The sequence below is a fragment of the Dermacentor variabilis genome, chromosome 11, assembly GCF_050947875.1.
Source record: "Dermacentor variabilis isolate Ectoservices chromosome 11, ASM5094787v1, whole genome shotgun sequence".
Classification (NCBI taxonomy): domain Eukaryota; kingdom Metazoa; phylum Arthropoda; class Arachnida; order Ixodida; family Ixodidae; genus Dermacentor; species Dermacentor variabilis.
The window spans coordinates 53,506,142-53,515,097 of record NC_134578.1 but is presented as its reverse complement, the minus strand read 5'-3'; positions in this window follow the sequence as shown (position 1 = coordinate 53,515,097).

Genomic DNA, 8,956 nt, shown 5'->3' with positions numbered 1-8,956 from the left:
GGTGTAGCTCTTCGATGCTGTCAAGGAACCCTGTTGGCTACCTGTTGACAAATAACTCAATATTGTTTAAGGAATCACGCTTCAGGGAACCCGTAAAAAATTTTGGACTTGCACTAGAGATAGAAGTATTGAAACACAGTGAACGTGAACTTTGACAAACGTCACCAGTCAGTAACGCCTGCAATTGAGCATGGATACACGGAACTGGTAGGCAAGGGGCTGGACTGGAAGTGTTAATTTGTAGGTCTTTGCTTGGTATTGAAGACAGAACAGGAACAACGAATTCTCAAGAAAGTACTGTCATGAGCCAAATGTGTCGAAGACAAGCTCCAGTGAAAGAAAAGTGAAAGAGAATCCGGGAACTGTTGGTTTGTCTGACGAATGCGATTTGTTTGTCACTTTTTCTGATTTACTTGTAACATCTTGGTGGCAAGCGAATAATGAAACAACTGAAGAACAATATGGTGAGCGTGTAGGAGGAATCACTAGACCAATTTCACCATAGGCAACCACGTAAAAGTAAAGATTTTTTTTCTGAATTTGTACAACGGACGTGCGAAGACCATTAGTCGAGCAGAATGATGATAGCAACTTGTACAAGGAAAACTTCGATGTGCGCTTCGCGCGCGCTCGTCGGGGCCATAACATCAAGGCCGAGTAACCGGCAAAGAGCAATCACGACAGCCTAATCATGAACACCCGGGCCAAAGGGCAGCTGATTGTGAAGTGTGGCGCTGTGGGAATCATGGTCGCAACATGCTCACCTGCCGACGATACAACTAGGATATAAAGCTGGACAAGGTGAGGTGCCCGCCAACACGCGACATTTACAGTGTACAACCTCAGCGTTCGACTTCTAACATCGACTGCATGTATTCCGCGTGGTGAACTCTCTGGACACCGCAAGGAGAGACGGCTGAATGTATATCTGCTCACAGTTAAACTATTTCGTTTGCAATTTCTTGAGTTCAAGCCCATTACTGTAGTGCAATGCGTTGCTGACAGGGAAAGACGGCCTTCTAAGGGGGACAATCTTATGGACCAAGTGTGACGAATACTAGTGCCAGGTAAAGGAGGAAACTGAGTGATTCCGGGAACTGCTGGTTTAAATTCTCGGTTCCTTGTTGAATACAGTTTGTTCGTGCCTTCGTGTGATTTCCTTGTAACGGCATATTATCAAAGACCAAGATGTAATGTAAAGATTAAGAGGCGGTGGTGGCAAATACTGTCCGATACCAACTCCGGAGGGATAATAAAAGAAGCCTGGGAAGACATGGTGATACTGGCTGAAGGCGTGGAGAACAACGAGAAGAAGAAGAGAAGGGGGCAAATATAGAATGTCGTAATGACCAGGTAGACGCAAAATAAAAGCAAAGGCTTAGATCGTGAGTTGGAGCTCCACAAAACTTATGCATTATTTCTTCTCGCCTTTCAGGCACTAGGCCGAGCCTTTGTGAACACCATTAGCATAATGTTACTTAGTAGACCTACATACATTTCCTAATTTGTAAGTTGGCGTATTCAGCGTAGGTAGTGAGAATGTAGGCTTTTGTATTCCTGCGTAAGATTATGTGTACTTACGTGGGTATTTGAATTCACGCCCAATGATCAAACACTTTTTGGTTCCAAACACAAATGTATAAGTGGCAGGAAATGTAGACGGCACGCCGCCTGCGGTAAAGGAGAGCAATATATCATTCATATCTCTTCATGCCTGCTACATTCGTACAACTGTAAGGGAAACTTATGCCTTATTTTATAAGCGAACGTAAACATACATGCATGGAAGTATACAGTATGTTTCCTTATAATAAAACAGCGTCAGGGACGTAGAGAAAAACAACAAAACGGTACACTTTAGCACTTTACCAAAGCGCTTTAGCTGTACCAAATATCCATATGTTGCCCGTGACAGACAGCACAATTATAACCCTTGAACTAAATTACTCAGTGAGACCACGTACTACAAAAAATCAGAATGCTTAATTAAATAATATAATTACAGTAACCATAATTTTAATTACTTACATTATGGCAGATATATAAATTTACGAATTGTAGCCGGTGGTTCGCAAGGTGTATCAACTTGGGACAAATTTTCAGGCCTACGCCAGTTCAGAGATGAGTAGACTCCCGTTAAACGGAAACTCAAGGCACATGATAAATATGTTCTTATGAACAAGAGTTCCGCTAACTTAGTGATTTCAGGGCAGCCCTTCAGTTCATACAAAGCCCAATGCGCCACGGACCCAATGACCATCTGGCCTCAGAAATTCGACAGATATGTCATCACAGCCATGACAAGGGACACAACATAATATTTCAATGGCTTCTAGGACATTGCAACCTCAACGGGAATGACCACGCAGATGAAGCCGCCCGATCTGCACATGAAAATGGTCAGTTGTCTTGATACCGCTTTCGCGAAGAGACGCTGCGGCTGGGCTGCGATTTATGTCCCATGAATGTACTTTGCCCCTGTGGGATTCTAACGTTTTCGCCATGTGTCGCTTCCGTTCGTTTCTCCGGATACACGAATACAGCTACCACCTGGGTTAACACGACTTGAGCAGGCCATGCTGTGTCGTCTGTGGCTAGGCGTTGCATTTACAAACCCATAAGCTTTCCTTATTGGAATGGCCAACAGCCCCACGTGCGACACACGCAGCAGCGATGAGACGCTCGGGCACATTATCTGTGTGTACCCGCGATATAGGGCCCAGAGAGAAGTGATGTGCAGAGTGCGGCACCAATTGGACACTCATTCACAATCAGAACCTAAAAGCCTTAGGCCAGTGCTCCCCTTCCCCCGTACAGGGCGACCAACCTGAATTACCTCTGGTTAACCTCCCTGCCTATCTATGTATCGTTTCTCTCTCTCTCTCTTTGACAAAGACTTTTGGAGTGCACATGCTCCCAGGCATGCGAACTGAACTGCTGCTTGCTTTAAACACTATTTTCTTTATCAATCTCTCCCTCAACCTGGACACTTTGGCCCTCCCTAAAAGCAACCAGGTCTTTCATTCTGCTCCACAACAGCACAGCGCACTGCCGAAAAGTGAATACATGCAACCAGCTCCGACTTCTGGCACGGGGCACCTAGATGAGTCTTAGCAAACGGTACTGCAACACCCTCTTGGGAGTTATAGCAACACTTTGTCTAAAAATTAAACCGACATCTGGTGTATCTCGCGAGCAGCACCAAACCATACTGACAAGCCACATCCCCACATACCGTATATACTCGTGTATATGCCGCCCCCGCTACTTTGTATGAGCCTGCACCCCGCACTTTCGGACGCAAAAATTTGAAAAAAGAAAACGCACCAAAAGCGCGTGTAGTTCCACAAATGGCACCAGTCAGTTTTTCCCATTCACCGCACACCATTATCATTATTGTTGCGCGTCGACCTAACAGATCGAGTGAAGGCTCGGCTGGCCGACTGACAGAGGTACTTGACTGTGATTACTGGTGGCTTGACAAGCGTGCTGCAACCGCTTGATGTTTGGGTTAACCGGTCACTTAAGACGGAATTTCGGTCGTGGTACATCGAGTGGTTGGCCGCGGGCAACCTTGAAAAATCTACTACAGGGTGACTAAACGGAGCGTCTCTTCAGCAAGTGTTCGGTTGGATTCTGGACGTATGGCGTTCTGTGTCAATGGGCACCATTGCAAAGAGCGTTAGAGTCACAGGGATATCAAACGCCATGGACGGCACAGAGGACGACTAGCTTTGAGAGCGCGCCGATTAGGCGAGCTCGTCCGACAGTGGTGAGAGTGCCGATGAGCTCAGCTCTTCCGAGAGTGATTAGCTTGAAAGCGGTAATAAATAGCGAGATAAACTGTTGGTATCTGTCACCAGTTTTTGCTGACACAGTAATCGCAGTGGAACTACAGTGTTAATGTGTAGCTATAGGCCTGATTTGTGTATAACCCGCATCTGAGAAAATGTGATGAAAAATGTGCGGCTTATAAACGAGTATATGCGGTATTGAGCATTTTATCAAATCTCGCAACCGGACATGATTGAAATCAACAAGCAGGTTGATGATCTTCTAGCGTAAGGTGAGGTAAGATTCTCGTTATCACCATATGTTGTGCCTGTTACCCTGGCATAAAAAAGAGAAGGTCACGCCCGCTAGTGCGTAAATGATAGCAAGTTAAATGTAGTAAGCGTGCCAGGACATCAGCCTATACTTCGCATTGACGATCTACTAGACCATCTGGGAAAGTCAAAATGCTATTTCACGCTAGGTAGCACCTCAGGCTACTGACACGTTTTGATGCATCTCCGGGCATAGAAAAGATGGATTTGTTACGTGCAGTAGTCATTGCGAACGCCCCTTACGCTCTTCGGGTTGAAAAATTATTGCGCCACGTTTGAGCGTGCGTTATGCCCACTGTAAGAAACATTGCCGATGCGATGTCACAGAATAATTTAACAACATCGTTCTCTATTCTAACACTTTCTCAGACCATACGATGTACATTGATGATGTTCTCGATTCATTTGAACAGAAGGAAATAAGCTATATCTTTTTGAGTGGTGGTTTAGAAAGACATGAAATGATTATTCCAGACACAGGGATCCTGACGGTACTGTAACGCCCAATAAAGACAACGTGGACGCCATTCCTGAATATTGAAGACAGACTTGTACGGGAGAGTTTTAATGTTTTCATTGACAGGTTTCCTACCAGCCCGGATTTTAATGAAGGATAAAAAATAGACGGGAAACTTCCGTTTTCGCAGTTGTAGAAAGGAATAGTATAGCACATAGTTTTTTACAAATTTGACCATTCTAAGCTATGCATACTATTGGGTGACACTTCTAGAAAAGGTGTTTGTGCAGTACTGAAGCAGGGGAACGATTATGGCAACGAACTAATGTTTCTTTTTGTTGAAAAAGTTGATTTTGTCTCCTGAACGAGCTTTTATGCAAAGCCTTAGGGCCCTTAAGGTGAAATGCGCGAATAAATAAATATGGGGCACGTCCGATATTAAGTATACCGTAACGCCCGTGCACTTAGATTTAGGTGCACGTTAAAGAACTCCAGGTAGTACAAATTTCTGGAGTCGCCCACTAAGGCGTGCTTCATAATGAGATCGTGGTTTTGGCACGTAAAACTCCATAATTAAATTCTCTTGTTTCCATAGTCTCCCTTTTTACGAAGGCTGCTTCCACGACACTGTGTGTTCAATACGACGGAATACGCATTTTTGAGTCATTGAGCTTTGAAAGTAGGCTGATAGAAGTAAATAAAAATGACGGTATACTTGTGAATAAAGAGAACTCCGCTATATATGTCCTAATTATATATCATGCCATCTTGAGGCAATTAAAATAAATTATTGCTCTGAAACCTTACCTGAGGAAATCAGCTGCACAACGTTGGAACTCGTCGAAGTTAACTTCATTTCAAATGTTCTGTAAAATCCATACTTGAATTATTTGGTGACCTAATACCTGTGTTATTAACACTGTCCCAAGCCGGTGAAAAGCACTTTGTAATATGATACGACGATCGTTCAGAGTAATGCTTCAAAAAATACACCGGTGAAAAATATGAGTGTCGTTACCTGAAGTTAACTAGAAAACTGAAACCAATGCACAGTTGTGTAGGATTTACCCTCTAAAATACTCGCTAGGTATTTTTGAAATAATTTTGTTTTAATGATTTCCGACCACGACAGGCAGTCACTAAATTTCTGCAACAGGCAGCCACATAAAATCTTAGTACTGAATTTGAAGAACGCTAGTAGTAATGCGTCTTGATTTCGGGCGCGAACAAAATGAAATGCCTTGAAAATAAAAGAGGGGACAGTTTCATACAACAATCAAAATAGTAGAAGATTAAGAAAGCTCAGAAGCCTGGCAATTTGAGAATTTTATTGTTGACTTGTGAGCACAACTCCGATGAAGAACGCAAAATCTGGAATTTATATAAAATGGCGCAGCAATTTCGGAAAACATGCAAACCAATTCGCCCACATCAAGTTTCTGCTGCATGCATTAGAAGTTTTCAGGTAATACAAAAAATACAAAAAACATTGCTGGGTAAAACTTTTCAGTAAATCAGATATCTGCAGATATTTGCAGATATCTGCAGATCATCGACGATACAACGGGCACTAAGGACAACAGAGCCATACTCGGGTTGGACTTGCAGAGCGCCTTCGATAAAGTGAGGCACTCGGCTATCCTGGCCCAAGTATCCAGACTAAACATGGGCAGAAGGACATACCAGTACATCAAAGACTTCCTGACGGAACGGACCACCGAAATCTGCGCGGGAGACTTGCAGCTCGAAGAGAAGAAGCTGGGCAGCGTCGGAACTCCGCAGGGCTCGGTGATCTCCCCGCTTCTCTTCAGCTTCGTGATGATCGGGGTGGCCAACCGGCTAGAAAGAGTAGCGGGAGTCCGGCACACCATCTACGCCGACGACGTTACGCTATGGGTACCGGGAGGAAGCGACGGGCATATCGAGACAACGCTGCAAGAAGCGGTCTACGCCATCGAGGAGCAGCTGGGCGGGTCTGGACTCGTTTGCTCTCCGGCCAAGTCAGAACTGCTGGTGGTTCCACCGACAGGAGCGGGCAGGAAAAGAAAGAATATGGAAGTCAAGTAAGAGCGGCCCAAGATCACGGTCAAGACAGCGGGAGGACAAGTAATACCGGAGGTCGAGAAGATTCGAGTGCTCGGGCTGCTCATCCAGCGAAACCGAGTCAACGGTGAAACGGTCAACAAGCTCGCGGGCAAAGCGGCCGCGGCAATGAGACTCATCAAGAGGGTGTCCAACAGAAGAGCGGGGATGAAGGAGGAGAGCCTGACTAGGTTCGTTGAATCCTTCGCAGTTAGCCGCATAACGTACGTGGCCGCCTTCCACAACTGGAGGCCGAGCGAACGTAACAAGATAGACGCCACCATACGCATGGCGTATAAGGCGGCACTCGGCCTCCTCGGGAGCACGAGCACCGAAAAATTCATGGCGCTGGGAGTCCACAACACGCTGGACGAGATAGCCGAAGCACAGAGAACGGCGCAACTAGAGCGTGTCTCTGAAACGAGAACCGGAAGAAAGATACTGCGGGACCTTGGCCTCGAGCCGAGGGAAGGCGAGCAGCAGAAAGACGTACCTATACCTGATAGCATCAACAGAAAGCTCAGGGTCTGCCCGATCCCGAGGAACGTGAACCCCGAGCACAACAAGGAGCGGAGGTTGGCGAGGGCCAGGGTTATCGCAGACCTCCACGCCAGAGAAGAAGGCGCCATCTACGTGGACGCGGCGGAGTATCGAGGGAGCAGCGACGCATACGCGATGGTGGCTGTCGGGGCATCGACGGGTACAACGAAGACCGCGGCGAGCGTCCGGACCCGAGAGGCGCACCGGGCGGAGGAGGTGGCCATCGCCTTGGCCGTCTCCGACCCCGGATGCACTACAGTGTTGTGTGACTCTAGAACGGCAGTGAAGAACTACGCCAAGGGTAGGGTATGTAGTGAGGCTGCGCGCATACTGCGCAAGGCCGAAGACATCGGACTCAAAAGCGCTGTGGTGATCAAGTGGTTTCCGGCCCACATGGGCAGTGACGTGTCGGAACGTGGGAACGTGAACCACAATGAGAAGGCCAACTCGGCCGCGCGAGGACTAACCAACCGCGCAGCTGCAAGCACGGCCGACTCGGAGTGCTGGTCGCGGTGCAGTGCCAAGGGCAAGATGACGACCTTCAACGAAATAGTGAAGTGGTACTTGACAGACTATGCCGCCACCTCACCCGGGGCTTACCCGGAAGGAGGCAGTGTTATACAGGCAATTACAGACGGGGTCCCTGCTCACCCCGGTGCTAGCTAAGCACGTGTGTCCGAGCGTGTACGCGAGTGACGTGTGTAGACTGTGCGCTAAGGAGAGAGCCACCGCGGCTCACGTCCTTTGGGACTGTAGTGTAAATCCAGGAGAAGCCAGCGAGAAGACGAGGATCCCGCCGCAGCTAGAGGCTGCAACGAGGAGCTATGACCAAGATACACAGCTCAAGGCCGTCCAGCAGGTCTCGGCAGCTCTAGAGAGGCAGCGACCTCGCGAAACCGAGGAGAAGCGGGGCAGCACCCCCAGGAAGGGGGCTCGGCCCTCTCGGATCCGCGGAAGTAGCGAGTAACCAAGATCCGAGGAGCACAATGCACGAGACTGACGTAGTGGCCGCGTCGCGGTAAAAGCTTGTCCTCCCTGCGTGGAGGGAGCCTAACCGACTCTGCAGGCATTTTCACTAAATTTGTTCTCTCTCTCTCTCTCTCTCAGACTCGGCAATACAGCTGTTACAAGGTATGCGTTCATCGCACGACACATGACTCATCCAATTATTACCGATTACGCGGCCTTTTGTAAGCCGTACCCTATGCACTGATGTTTTGATTTTATAACGCCATTCAGTCCACTGCGGCACACGCTTTGGCGCTTAATGCGATTAGCATTCGTAGCCTACTTCAATCGTTTTGAATCTGTCTGTATGTCTGTCTTACGGTAATCCAGCGGATCAAATTGTCTACAAGCTTTGATCAATAGGCATGTGATCGTGGACATGATGCTGTCGTTGTCGTTCCATGATCGTCATTCCGGCTTCATGATGTGACTCTAATCATGCCGTCGTCGTCGCGCTTTCTTCGCAAACCCAGTGGCTCAGGTCATGGGGGAGCTCCAAGGGAATTACTTCGGGGCTACTACCTCACTGTCGGCGACTGTAGCAGTGGACAGGAATGTCCACGGCCGGAACTGGTTGTGCGTTCGGACTGGAAGTGCCATTCCGCAGAGGAGTCCCGAGCATCAGGTGTTGAAGTCCAGTGCTTCCACCAGGGCGTCACGACGTCAAAAAAACAAACAAAAAAAACAAACAGGACGCAGGGCCAGGATGCGAGAACCAAAAACCAGTTCTGTATTCAGAGACCACAAGAGCCGACACGCGAAC